This window comes from Tachypleus tridentatus, unplaced genomic scaffold (genome assembly GCF_004210375.1).
Source record: "Tachypleus tridentatus isolate NWPU-2018 unplaced genomic scaffold, ASM421037v1 Hic_cluster_1, whole genome shotgun sequence".
Classification (NCBI taxonomy): domain Eukaryota; kingdom Metazoa; phylum Arthropoda; class Merostomata; order Xiphosura; family Limulidae; genus Tachypleus; species Tachypleus tridentatus.
Genome location: NW_027467777.1, coordinates 15,346,291 through 15,363,515, shown reverse-complemented (window position 1 = coordinate 15,363,515; position 17,225 = coordinate 15,346,291).

The following is a 17,225-nucleotide window of genomic DNA, read 5'->3' as shown; positions in this document are numbered from 1 at the left end:
ATACCACCTTTATGATTTATATACAATAAAAAAACAAGGTCTACTTAATATGGCTACTTCTATGGATGATACCACCTTTATGATTTATATACAGTAAAAACACAAGGTCTACTTAATATGGCTACTTCTATGGATGACACCACCTTTATGATTTATATACAGTAAAAACACAAGGTCTACTTAATATGGCTACTTCTATGGATGACACCACCTTTATGATTTATATACAGTAAAAAACAAGGTCTACTTAATATGGCTACTTCTATGGATGACACCACCTTTATGATTTATATACAATAAAAACAAGGTCTACTTAATATGGCTACTTCTATGGATACCACCTTTATGATTTATATACAGTAAAAAAACAAGGTCTACTTAATATGGCTACTTCTATGGATGACACAACCTTTATGATTTATATACAGTAAAAAAACAAGGTCTACTTAATATGGCTACTTCTATGGATGACACCACCTTTATGATTTATATACAGTAAAAAAACAAGGTCTACTTAATATGGCTACTTCTATGGATGACACCACCTTTATGATTTATATACAGTAAAAACACAAGGTCTACTTAATATGGCTACTTCTATGGATGACACCACCTTTATGATTTATATACAGTAAAAAAAACAAGGTCTACTTAATATGGCTACTTCTATGGATGATACCACCTTTATGATTTATATACAGTAAAAAACACAAGGTCTACTTAATATGGCTACTTCTATGGATGATACCACCTTTATGATTTATATACAGTAAAAACACAAGGTCTACTTAATATGGCTACTTCTATGGAGGACACCACCTTTATGATTTATATACAATAAAAACACAAGGTCTACTTAATATGGCTACTTCTATGGACGACACCACCTTTATGATTTATATACAGTAAAAACACAAGGTCTACTTAATATGGCTACTTCTATGGATGACACCACCTTTATGATTTATATACAGTAAAAAAACAAGGTCTACTTAATATGGCTACTTCTATGGATGATACCACCTTTATGATTTATATACAATAAAAAACACAAGGTCTACTTAATATGGCTACTTCTATGGATGATACCACCTTTATGATTTATATACAATAAAAACACAAGGTCTACTTAATATGGCTACTTCTATGGATGACACCACCTTTATGATTTATATACAATAAAAAAAACAAGGTCTACTTAATATGGCTACTTCTATGGATGACACCACCTTTATGATTTATATACAGTAAAAAACACAAGGTCTACTTAATATGGCTACTTCTATGGATGACACCACCTTTATGATTTATATACAGTAAAAAACACAAGGTCTACTTAATATGGCTACTTCTATGGATGACACCACCTTTATGATTTATATACAGTAAAAAAACAAGGTCTACTTAATATGGCTACTTCTATGGATGATACCACCTTTATGATTTATATACAGTAAAAACACAAGGTCTACTTAATATGGCTACTTCTATGGATGACACCACCTTTATGATTTATATACAATAAAACACAAGGTCTACTTAATATGGCTACTTCTATGGATACCACCTTTATGATTTATATACAGTAAAAAACAAGGTCTACTTAATATGGCTACTTCTATGGATGATACCACCTTTATGATTTATATACAGTAAAAACACAAGGTCTACTTAATATGGCTACTTCTATAGATGATACCACCTTTATGATTTATATACAATAAAAACACAAGGTCTACTTAATATGGCTACTTCTATGGATGACACCACCTTTATGATTTATATACAGTAAAAACACAAGGTCTACTTAATATGGCTACTTCTATGGATACCACCTTTATGATTTATATACAGTAAAAAAACAAGGTCTACTTAATATGGCTACTTCTATGGATGATACCACCTTTATGATTTATATACAGTAAAAAAACAAGGTCTACTTAATATGGCTACTTCTATGGATGAAACCACCTTTATGATTTATATACAGTAAAAACAAGGTCTACTTAATATGGCTACTTCTATGGATGACACCACCTTTATGATTTATATACAGTAAAAAACACAAGGTCTACTTAATATGGCTACTTCTATGGATACCACCTTTATGATTTATATACAGTAAAAAAATAAGGTCTACTTAATATGGCTACTTCTATGGATGATACCACCTTTATGATTTATATACAATAAAAAAACAAGGTCTACTTAATATGGCTACTTCTATGGATGATACCACCTTTATGATTTATATACAGTAAAACACAAGGTCTACTTAATATGGCTACTTCTATGGATGACACCACCTTTATGATTTATATACAGTAAAAACACAAGGTCTACTTAATATGGCTACTTCTATGGATGACACCACCTTTATGATTTATATACAGTAAAAAACAAGGTCTACTTAATATGGCTACTTCTATGGATGACACCACCTTTATGATTTATATACAATAAAAAACAAGGTCTACTTAATATGGCTACTTCTATGGATACCACCTTTATGATTTATATACAGTAAAAAAACAAGGTCTACTTAATATGGCTACTTCTATGGATGACACAACCTTTATGATTTATATACAGTAAAAAAAACAAGGTCTACTTAATATGGCTACTTCTATGGATGACACCACCTTTATGATTTATATACAGTAAAAAAACAAGGTCTACTTAATATGGCTACTTCTATGGATGACACCACCTTTATGATTTATATACAGTAAAAAAACAAGGTCTACTTAATATGGCTACTTCTATGGATGACACAACCTTTATGATTTATATACAGTAAAAACACAAGGTCTACTTAATATGGCTACTTCTATGGATGACACCACCTTTATGATTTATATACAGTAAAAAAACAAGGTCTACTTAATATGGCTACTTCTATGGATGACACCACCTTTATGATTTATATACAGTAAAAAACACAAGGTCTACTTAATATGGCTACTTCTATGGATGACACCACCTTTATGATTTATATACAGTAAAAACACAAGGTCTACTTAATATGGCTACTTCTATGGATGACACCACCTTTATGATTTATATACAGTAAAAAAAACAAGGTCTACTTAATATGGCTACTTCTATGGATGATACCACCTTTATGATTTATATACAGTAAAAAACAAGGTCTACTTAATATGGCTACTTCTATGGATGATACCACCTTTATGATTTATATACAATAAAAAACACAAGGTCTACTTAATATGGCTACTTCTATGGATGATACCACCTTTATGATTTATATACAGTAAAAAAACAAGGTCTACTTAATATGGCTACTTCTATGGATGATACCACCTTTATGATTTATATACAGTAAAAAAACAAGGTCTACTTAATATGGCTACTTCTATGGATGATACCACCTTTATGATTTATATACAGTAAAAACACAAGGTCTACTTAATATGGCTACTTCTATGGATGATACCACCTTTATGATTTATATACAATAAAAAACACAAGGTCTACTTAATATGGCTACTTCTATGGATGACACCACCTTTATGATTTATATACAGTAAAAAACACAAGGTCTACTTAATATGGCTACTTCTATGGATGATACCACCTTTATGATTTATATACAATAAAAACACAAGGTCTACTTAATATGGCTACTTCTATGGATGACACCACCTTTATGATTTATATACAGTAAAAAACACAAGGTCTACTTAATATGGCTACTTCTATGGATGACCACCTTTATGATTTATATACAGTAAAAAAACAAGGTCTACTTAATATGGCTACTTCTATGGATGATACCACCTTTATGATTTATATACAGTAAAAAAAACAAGGTCTACTTAATATGGCTACTTCTATGGATGATACCACCTTTATGATTTATATACAGTAAAAAACAAGGTCTACTTAATATGGCTACTTCTATGGATGACACCACCTTTATGATTTATATACAGTAAAACACAAGGTCTACTTAATATGGCTACTTCTATGGATACCACCTTTATGATTTATATACAGTAAAAAAACAAGGTCTACTTAATATGGCTACTTCTATGGATGATACCACCTTTATGATTTATATACAGTAAAAAAACAAGGTCTACTTAATATGGCTACTTCTATGGATGATACCACCTTTATGATTTATATACAGTAAAAAAACAAGGTCTACTTAATATGGCTACTTCTATGGATGACACCACCTTTATGATTTATATACAGTAAAACACAAGGTCTACTTAATATGGCTACTTCTATGGATGACACAACCTTTATGATTTATATACAGTAAAAAAACAAGGTCTACTTAATATGGCTACTTCTATGGATGACACCACCTTTATGATTTATATACAGTAAAAAAACAAGGTCTACTTAATATGGCTACTTCTATGGATACCACCTTTATGATTTATATACAGTAAAAAAACAAGGTCTACTTAATATGGCTACTTCTATGGATGACACCACCTTTATGATTTATATACAGTAAAAAACAAGGTCTACTTAATATGGCTACTTCTATGGATGACACCACCTTTATGATTTATATACAGTAAAAAAACAAGGTCTACTTAATATGGCTACTTCTATGGATGACACCACCTTTATGATTTATATACAGTAAAAACACAAGGTCTACTTAATATGGCTACTTCTATGGATGACACCACCTTTATGATTTATATACAGTAAAAAAACAAGGTCTACTTAATATGGCTACTTCTATGGATGACACCACCTTTATGATTTATATACAATAAAAAACAAGGTCTACTTAATATGGCTACTTCTATGGATACCACCTTTATGATTTATATACAGTAAAAAAACAAGGTCTACTTAATATGGCTACTTCTATGGATGACACCACCTTTATGATTTATATACAGTAAAAAAACAAGGTCTACTTAATATGGCTACTTCTATGGATGACACCACCTTTATGATTTATATACAGTAAAAAACAAGGTCTACTTAATATGGCTACTTCTATGGATGACACCACCTTTATGATTTATATACAGTAAAAAAACAAGGTCTACTTAATATGGCTACTTCTATGGATGACACCACCTTTATGATTTATATACAGTAAAAAACAAGGTCTACTTAATATGGCTACTTCTATGGATGACACCACCTTTATGATTTATATACAGTAAAAAAACAAGGTCTACTTAATATGGCTACTTCTATGGATGACACCACCTTTATGATTTATATACAGTAAAAACACAAGGTCTACTTAATATGGCTACTTCTATGGATGACACCACCTTTATGATTTATATACAGTAAAAAAACAAGGTCTACTTAATATGGCTACTTCTATGGATGACACCACCTTTATGATTTATATACAGTAAAAACACAAGGTCTACTTAATATGGCTACTTCTATGGATGACACCACCTTTATGATTTATATACAGTAAAAAACACAAGGTCTACTTAATATGGCTACTTCTATGGATGACACCACCTTTATGATTTATATACAGTAAAAAACAAGGTCTACTTAATATGGCTACTTCTATGGATGATACCACCTTTATGATTTATATACAGTAAAAACACAAGGTCTACTTAATATGGCTACTTCTATGGATGATACCACCTTTATGATTTATATACAGTAAAAACACAAGGTCTACTTAATATGGCTACTTCTATGGATGATACCACCTTTATGATTTATATACAGTAAAAAAACAAGGTCTACTTAATATGGCTACTTCTATGGATGATACCACCTTTATGATTTATATACAGTAAAAAAACAAGGTCTACTTAATATGGCTACTTCTATGGATGATACCACCTTTATGATTTATATACAGTAAAAAACACAAGGTCTACTTAATATGGCTACTTCTATGGATGATACCACCTTTATGATTTATATACAGTAAAAACACAAGGTCTACTTAATATGGCTACTTCTATGGATGATACCACCTTTATGATTTATATACAATAAAAACACAAGGTCTACTTAATATGGCTACTTCTATGGATGATACCACCTTTATGATTTATATACAGTAAAAAAACAAGGTCTACTTAATATGGCTACTTCTATGGATGATACCACCTTTATGATTTATATACAGTAAAAAAACAAGGTCTACTTAATATGGCTACTTCTATGGATGATACCACCTTTATGATTTATATACAGTAAAAACACAAGGTCTACTTAATATGGCTACTTCTATGGATGATACCACCTTTATGATTTATATACAATAAAAACACAAGGTCTACTTAATATGGCTACTTCTATGGATGACACCACCTTTATGATTTATATACAATAAAACACAAGGTCTACTTAATATGGCTACTTCTATGGATACCACCTTTATGATTTATATACAGTAAAAAAACAAGGTCTACTTAATATGGCTACTTCTATGGATGATACCACCTTTATGATTTATATACAGTAAAAACACAAGGTCTACTTAATATGGCTACTTCTATAGATGATACCACCTTTATGATTTATATACAATAAAAACACAAGGTCTACTTAATATGGCTACTTCTATGGATGACACCACCTTTATGATTTATATACAGTAAAAACACAAGGTCTACTTAATATGGCTACTTCTATGGATACCACCTTTATGATTTATATACAGTAAAAAAACAAGGTCTACTTAATATGGCTACTTCTATGGATGATACCACCTTTATGATTTATATACAGTAAAAAAACAAGGTCTACTTAATATGGCTACTTCTATGGATGATACCACCTTTATGATTTATATACAGTAAAAAAACAAGGTCTACTTAATATGGCTACTTCTATGGATGACACCACCTTTATGATTTATATACAGTAAAAACACAAGGTCTACTTAATATGGCTACTGCTATGGATACCACCTTTATGATTTATATACAGTAAAAAAAACAAGGTCTACTTAATATGGCTACTTCTATGGATGATACCACCTTTATGATTTATATACAATAAAAAAACAAGGTCTACTTAATATGGCTACTTCTATGGATGATACCACCTTTATGATTTATATACAGTAAAAACACAAGGTCTACTTAATATGGCTACTTCTATGGATGACACCACCTTTATGATTTATATACAGTAAAAAAACAAGGTCTACTTAATATGGCTACTTCTATGGATGACACCACCTTTATGATTTATATACAGTAAAAAAACAAGGTCTACTTAATATGGCTACTTCTATGGATGACACCACCTTTATGATTTATATACAATAAAAAAACAAGGTCTACTTAATATGGCTACTTCTATGGATACCACCTTTATGATTTATATACAGTAAAAAAACAAGGTCTACTTAATATGGCTACTTCTATGGATGACACCACCTTTATGATTTATATACAGTAAAAAAACAAGGTCTACTTAATATGGCTACTTCTATGGATGACACCACCTTTATGATTTATATACAGTAAAAAACAAGGTCTACTTAATATGGCTACTTCTATGGATGACACCACCTTTATGATTTATATACAGTAAAAACACAAGGTCTACTTAATATGGCTACTTCTATGGATGACACCACCTTTATGATTTATATACAGTAAAAAAACAAGGTCTACTTAATATGGCTACTTCTATGGATGACACCACCTTTATGATTTATATACAATAAAAAACAAGGTCTACTTAATATGGCTACTTCTATGGATACCACCTTTATGATTTATATACAGTAAAAAAACAAGGTCTACTTAATATGGCTACTTCTATGGATGACACAACCTTTATGATTTATATACAGTAAAAAAACAAGGTCTACTTAATATGGCTACTTCTATGGATGACACCACCTTTATGATTTATATACAGTAAAAAAACAAGGTCTACTTAATATGGCTACTTCTATGGATGACACCACCTTTATGATTTATATACAGTAAAAAAACAAGGTCTACTTAATATGGCTACTTCTATGGATGACACCACCTTTATGATTTATATACAGTAAAAAACACAAGGTCTACTTAATATGGCTACTTCTATGGATGACACCACCTTTATGATTTATATACAGTAAAAAAACAAGGTCTACTTAATATGGCTACTTCTATGGATGACACCACCTTTATGATTTATATACAGTAAAAAACACAAGGTCTACTTAATATGGCTACTTCTATGGATGACACCACCTTTATGATTTATATACAGTAAAAAAACACAAGGTCTACTTAATATGGCTACTTCTATGGATGACACCACCTTTATGATTTATATACAGTAAAAAACAAGGTCTACTTAATATGGCTACTTCTATGGATGATACCACCTTTATGATTTATATACAGTAAAAAAAACAAGGTCTACTTAATATGGCTACTTCTATGGATGATACCACCTTTATGATTTATATACAGTAAAAACACAAGGTCTACTTAATATGGCTACTTCTATGGATGATACCACCTTTATGATTTATATACAATAAAACACAAGGTCTACTTAATATGGCTACTTCTATGGATGATACCACCTTTATGATTTATATACAGTAAAAAAACAAGGTCTACTTAATATGGCTACTTCTATGGATGATACCACCTTTATGATTTATATACAGTAAAAAAACAAGGTCTACTTAATATGGCTACTTCTATGGATGATACCACCTTTATGATTTATATACAGTAAAAACACAAGGTCTACTTAATATGGCTACTTCTATGGATGATACCACCTTTATGATTTATATACAATAAAAACACAAGGTCTACTTAATATGGCTACTTCTATGGATGACACCACCTTTATGATTTATATACAGTAAAAACACAAGGTCTACTTAATATGGCTACTTCTATGGATACCACCTTTATGATTTATATACAGTAAAAAAACAAGGTCTACTTAATATGGCTACTTCTATGGATGATACCACCTTTATGATTTATATACAGTAAAAAAACACAAGGTCTACTTAATATGGCTACTTCTATGGATGATACCACCTTTATGATTTATATACAATAAAAACACAAGGTCTACTTAATATGGCTACTTCTATGGATGACACCACCTTTATGATTTATATACAGTAAAAAACAAGGTCTACTTAATATGGCTACTTCTATGGATACCACCTTTATGATTTATATACAGTAAAAAAACAAGGTCTACTTAATATGGCTACTTCTATGGATGATACCACCTTTATGATTTATATACAGTAAAAAACAAGGTCTACTTAATATGGCTACTTCTATGGATGATACCACCTTTATGATTTATATACAGTAAAAAAACAAGGTCTACTTAATATGGCTACTTCTATGGATGACACCACCTTTATGATTTATATACAGTAAAAAACACAAGGTCTACTTAATATGGCTACTTCTATGGATACCACCTTTATGATTTATATACAGTAAAAAACAAGGTCTACTTAATATGGCTACTTCTATGGATGATACCACCTTTATGATTTATATACAATAAAAAAACAAGGTCTACTTAATATGGCTACTTCTATGGATGATACCACCTTTATGATTTATATACAGTAAAAAACACAAGGTCTACTTAATATGGCTACTTCTATGGATGACACCACCTTTATGATTTATATACAGTAAAAACACAAGGTCTACTTAATATGGCTACTTCTATGGATGACACAACCTTTATGATTTATATACAGTAAAAAAACAAGGTCTACTTAATATGGCTACTTCTATGGATGACACCACCTTTATGATTTATATACAATAAAAAACAAGGTCTACTTAATATGGCTACTTCTATGGATACCACCTTTATGATTTATATACAGTAAAAAAACAAGGTCTACTTAATATGGCTACTTCTATGGATGACACCACCTTTATGATTTATATACAGTAAAAAACAAGGTCTACTTAATATGGCTACTTCTATGGATGACACCACCTTTATGATTTATATACAGTAAAAAAACAAGGTCTACTTAATATGGCTACTTCTATGGATGACACCACCTTTATGATTTATATACAGTAAAAACACAAGGTCTACTTAATATGGCTACTTCTATGGATGACACCACCTTTATGATTTATATACAGTAAAAAAACAAGGTCTACTTAATATGGCTACTTCTATGGATGACACCACCTTTATGATTTATATACAGTAAAAAAACAAGGTCTACTTAATATGGCTACTTCTATGGATGACACAACCTTTATGATTTATATACAGTAAAAACACAAGGTCTACTTAATATGGCTACTTCTATGGATGATACCACCTTTATGATTTATATACAGTAAAAAACACAAGGTCTACTTAATATGGCTACTTCTATGGATGACAACCTTTATGATTTATATACAGTAAAAAAACAAGGTCTACTTAATATGGCTACTTCTATGGATGACACCACCTTTATGATTTATATACAATAAAAAAACAAGGTCTACTTAATATGGCTACTTCTATGGATACCACCTTTATGATTTATATACAGTAAAAAAAACAAGGTCTACTTAATATGGCTACTTCTATGGATGACACCACCTTTATGATTTATATACAGTAAAAAACAAGGTCTACTTAATATGGCTACTTCTATGGATGACACCACCTTTATGATTTATATACAGTAAAAACACAAGGTCTACTTAATATGGCTACTTCTATGGATGACACCACCTTTATGATTTATATACAGTAAAAAAACAAGGTCTACTTAATATGGCTACTTCAATGGATGATACCACCTTTATGATTTATATACAGTAAAAACACAAGGTCTACTTAATATGGCTACTTCTATGGATGATACCACCTTTATGATTTATATACAGTAAAACACAAGGTCTACTTAATATGGCTACTTCTATGGATGACACAACCTTTATGATTTATATACAGTAAAAAAACAAGGTCTACTTAATATGGCTACTTCTATGGATGACACCACCTTTATGATTTATATACAGTAAAAAAACAAGGTCTACTTAATATGGCTACTTCTATGGATGACACCACCTTTATGATTTATATACAGTAAAAAACACAAGGTCTACTTAATATGGCTACTTCTATGGATGACACCACCTTTATGATTTATATACAGTAAAAAAACAAGGTCTACTTAATATGGCTACTTCTATGGATGACACCACCTTTATGATTTATATACAGTAAAAAAACAAGGTCTACTTAATATGGCTACTTCTATGGATGACACCACCTTTATGATTTATATACAGTAAAAACACAAGGTCTACTTAATATGGCTACTTCTATGGATGACACCACCTTTATGATTTATATACAGTAAAAAAACAAGGTCTACTTAATATGGCTACTTCTATGGATGACACCACCTTTATGATTTATATACAGTAAAAACACAAGGTCTACTTAATATGGCTACTTCTATGGATGACACCACCTTTATGATTTATATACAGTAAAAAAACAAGGTCTACTTAATATGGCTACTTCTATGGATGACACCACCTTTATGATTTATATACAGTAAAAAACAAGGTCTACTTAATATGGCTACTTCTATGGATGACACAACCTTTATGATTTATATACAGTAAAAACACAAGGTCTACTTAATATGGCTACTTCTATGGATGACACCACCTTTATGATTTATATACAGTAAAAAAACAAGGTCTACTTAATATGGCTACTTCTATGGATGACACCACCTTTATGATTTATATACAGTAAAAACACAAGGTCTACTTAATATGGCTACTTCTATGGATGACACCACCTTTATGATTTATATACAGTAAAAAAAACACAAGGTCTACTTAATATGGCTACTTCTATGGATACCACCTTTATGATTTATATACAGTAAAAAAACAAGGTCTACTTAATATGGCTACTTCTATGGATGATACCACCTTTATGATTTATATACAAGTAAAAACACAAGGTCTACTTAATATGGCTACTTCTATGGATACCACCTTTATGATTTATATACAGTAAAAAACAAGGTCTACTTAATATGGCTACTTCTATGGATGATACCACCTTTATGATTTATATACAATAAAAAACACAAGGTCTACTTAATATGGCTACTTCTATGGATGATACCACCTTTATGATTTATATACAGTAAAAAAACAAGGTCTACTTAATATGGCTACTTCTATGGATACCACCTTTATGATTTATATACAGTAAAAAAACAAGGTCTACTTAATATGGCTACTTCTATGGATGATACCACCTTTATGATTTATATACAGTAAAAAAACAAGGTCTACTTAATATGGCTACTTCTATGGATGACACCACCTTTATGATTTATATACAGTAAAACACAAGGTCTACTTAATATGGCTACTTCTATGGATGATACCACCTTTATGATTTATATACAGTAAAAAAACAAGGTCTACTTAATATGGCTACTTCTATGGATGACACCACCTTTATGATTTATATACAGTAAAAAACAAGGTCTACTTAATATGGCTACTTCTATGGATGACACCACCTTTATGATTTATATACAGTAAAAACACAAGGTCTACTTAATATGGCTACTTCTATGGATGATACCACCTTTATGATTTATATACAGTAAAAACACAAGGTCTACTTAATATGGCTACTTCTATGGATGACACCACCTTTATGATTTATATACAGTAAAAACACAAGGTCTACTTAATATGGCTACTTCTATGGATGACACCACCTTTATGATTTATATACAGTAAAAACACAAGGTCTACTTAATATGGCTACTTCTATGGATGACACCACCTTTATGATTTATATACAGTAAAAAAACAAGGTCTACTTAATATGGCTACTTCTATGGATGATACCACCTTTATGATTTATATACAGTAAAAACACAAGGTCTACTTAATATGGCTACTTCTATGGATGACACCACCTTTATGATTTATATACAGTAAAAAAACAAGGTCTACTTAATATGGCTACTTCTATGGATGACACCACCTTTATGATTTATATACAGTAAAAACACAAGGTCTACTTAATATGGCTACTTCTATGGATGACACCACCTTTATGATTTATATACAGTAAAAACACAAGGTCTACTTAATATGGCTACTTCTATGGATGACACCACCTTTATGATTTATATACAGTAAAAAAACAAGGTCTACTTAATATGGCTACTTCTATGGATGATACCACCTTTATGATTTATATACAGTAAAAACACAAGGTCTACTTAATATGGCTACTTCTATGGATGATACCACCTTTATGATTTATATACAATAAAAACACAAGGTCTACTTAATATGGCTACTTCTATGGATGATACCACCTTTATGATTTATATACAGTAAAAAAACAAGGTCTACTTAATATGGCTACTTCTATGGATGACACAACCTTTATGATTTATATACGGTAAAAAAACAAGGTCTACTTAATATGGCTACTTCTATGGATGATACCACCTTTATGATTTATATACAGTAAAAAAACAAGGTCTACTTAATATGGCTACTTCTATAGATGACACCACCTTTATGATTTATATACAGTAAAAAACACAAGGTCTACTTAATATGGCTACTTCTATGGATACCACCTTTATGATTTATATACAGTAAAAAAACAAGGTCTACTTAATATGGCTACTTCTATGGATGATACCACCTTTATGATTTATATACAGTAAAAAACACAAGGTCTACTTAATATGGCTACTTCTATGGATGATACCACCTTTATGATTTATATACAGTAAAAACACAAGGTCTACTTAATATGGCTACTGCTATGGATACCACCTTTATGATTTATATACAGTAAAAAAAAAAGGTCTACTTAATATGGCTACTTCAATGGATGATACCACCTTTATGATTTATATACAGTAAAAAAAACAAGGTCTACTTAATATGGCTACTTCTATGGATGATACCACCTTTATGATTTATATACAGTAAAAAACACAAGGTCTACTTAATATGGCTACTTCTATGGATGACACCACCTTTATGATTTATATACAGTAAAAACACAAGGTCTACTTAATATGGCTACTTCTATGGATGACACAACCTTTATGATTTATATACAGTAAGAAAACAAGGTCTACTTAATATGGCTACTTCTATGGATGACACCACCTTTATGATTTATATACAATAAAAAACAAGGTCTACTTAATATGGCTACTTCTATGGATACCACCTTTATGATTTATATACAGTAAAAAAAACAAGGTCTACTTAATATGGCTACTTCTATGGATGACACAACCTTTATGATTTATATACAGTAAAAAAACAAGGTCTACTTAATATGGCTACTTCTATGGATGACACCACCTTTATGATTTATATACAGTAAAAAAACAAGGTCTACTTAATATGGCTACTTCTATGGATGACACCACCTTTATGATTTATATACAGTAAAAAAACAAGGTCTACTTAATATGGCTACTTCTATGGATGACACAACCTTTATGATTTATATACAGTAAAAACACAAGGTCTACTTAATATGGCTACTTCTATGGATGACACCACCTTTATGATTTATATACAGTAAAAAAAACAAGGTCTACTTAATATGGCTACTTCTATGGATGACACAACCTTTATGATTTATATACAGTAAAAAAACAAGGTCTACTTAATATGGCTACTTCTATGGATGACACCACCTTTATGATTTATATACAGTAAAAACACAAGGTCTACTTAATATGGCTACTTCTATGGATACCACCTTTATGATTTATATATAGTAAAAAAACAAGGTCTACTTAATATGGCTACTTCTATGGATGATACCACCTTTATGATTTATATACAGTAAAAAAACAAGGTCTACTTAATATGGCTACTTCTATGGATGATACCACCTTTATGATTTATATACAGTAAAAAAACAAGGTCTACTTAATATGGCTACTTCTATGGATGACACAACCTTTATGATTTTACAGTAAAAAACACAAGGTCTACTTAATATGGCTACTTCTATGGATGACACCACCTTTATGATTTATATACAGTAAAAACACAAGGTCTACTTAATATGGCTACTTCTATGGATGATACCACCTTTATGATTTATATACAATAAAAACACAAGGTCTACTCAATATGGCTACTTCTATGGATACCACCTTTATGATTTATATACAATAAAAACACAAGGTCTACTTAATATGGCTACTTCTATGGATGATACCACCTTTATGATTTATATACAGTAAAAAAACAAGGTCTACTTAATATGGCTACTTCTATGGATACCACCTTTATGATTTAAATACAGTAAAAAAACAAGGTCTACTTAATATGGCTACTTCTATGGATGACACCACCTTTATGATTTATATACAGTAAAAAAACAAGGTCTACTTAATATGGCTACTTCTATGGATGACACCACCTTTATGATTTATATACAGTAAAAAAACAAGGTCTACTTAATATGGCTACTTCTATGGATACCACCTTTATGATTTATATACAGTAAAAAAACAAGGTCTACTTAATATGGCTACTTCTATGGATGATACCACCTTTATGATTTATATACAATAAAAACACAAGGTCTACTTAATATGGCTACTTCTATGGATGATACCACCTTTATGATTTATATACAATAAAAACACAAGGTCTACTTAATATGGCTACTTCTATGGATGATACCACCTTTATGATTTATATACAGTAAAAAAACAAGGTCTACTTAATATGGCTACTTCTATGGATGACACCACCTTTATGATTTATATACAGTAAAAACACAAGGTCTACTTAATATGGCTACTTCTATGGATGACACCACCTTTATGATTTATATACAGTAAAAAACACAAGGTCTACTTAATATGGCTACTTCTATGGATGACACCACCTTTATGATTTATATACAGTAAAAACACAAGGTCTACTTAATATGGCTACTTCTATGGATGACACCACCTTTATGATTTATATACAGTAAAAAAACAAGGTCTACTTAATATGGCTACTTCTATGGATGATACCACCTTTATGATTTATATACAGTAAAAACACAAGGTCTACTTAATATGGCTACTTCTAAGGATGATACCACCTTTATGATTTATATACAATAAAAAACACAAGGTCTACTTAATATGGCTACTTCTATGGATGACACCACCTTTATGATTTATATACAGTAAAAACACAAGGTCTACTTAATATGGCTACTTCTATGGATACCACCTTTATGATTTATATACAGTAAAAAAACAAGGTCTACTTAATATGGCTACTTCTATGGATGATACCACCTTTATGATTTATATACAATAAAAACACAAGGTCTACTCAATATGGCTACTTCTATGGATACCACCTTTATGATTTATATACAGTAAAAAAACAAGGTCTACTTAATATGGCTACTTCTATGGATGATACCACCTTTATGATTTATATACAATAAAAACACAAGGTCTACTTAATATGGCTACTTCTATGGATGATACCACCTTTATGATTTAGATACAGTAAAAAAACAAGGTCTACTTAATATGGCTACTTCTATGGATACCACCTTTATGATTTATATACAGTAAAAAAACAAGGTCTACTTAATATGGCTACTTCTATGGATGATACCACCTTTATGATTTATATACAGTAAAAAACAAGGTCTACTTAATATGGCTACTTCTATGGATGACACCACCTTTATGATTTATATACAGTAAAAAACACAAGGTCTACTTAATATGGCTACTTCTATGGATGATACCACCTTTATGATTTATATACAGTAAAAAAACAAGGTCTACTTAATATGGCTACTTCTATGGATGACACCACCTTTATGATTTATATACAGTAAAAAAACAAGGTCTACTTAATATGGCTACTTCTATGGATGACACCACCTTTATGATTTATATACAATAAAAACACAAGGTCTACTTAATATGGCTACTTCTATGGATGATACCACCTTTATGATTTATATACAATAAAAACACAAGGTCTACTTAATATGGCTACTTCTATGGACGACACCACCTTTATGATTTATATACAGTAAAAACACAAGGTCTACTTAATATGGCTACTTCTATGGACGACACCACCTTTATGATTTATATACAGTAAAAAAACAAGGTCTACTTAATATGGCTACTTCTATGGATGATACCACCTTTATGATTTATATACAATAAAAACACAAGGTCTACT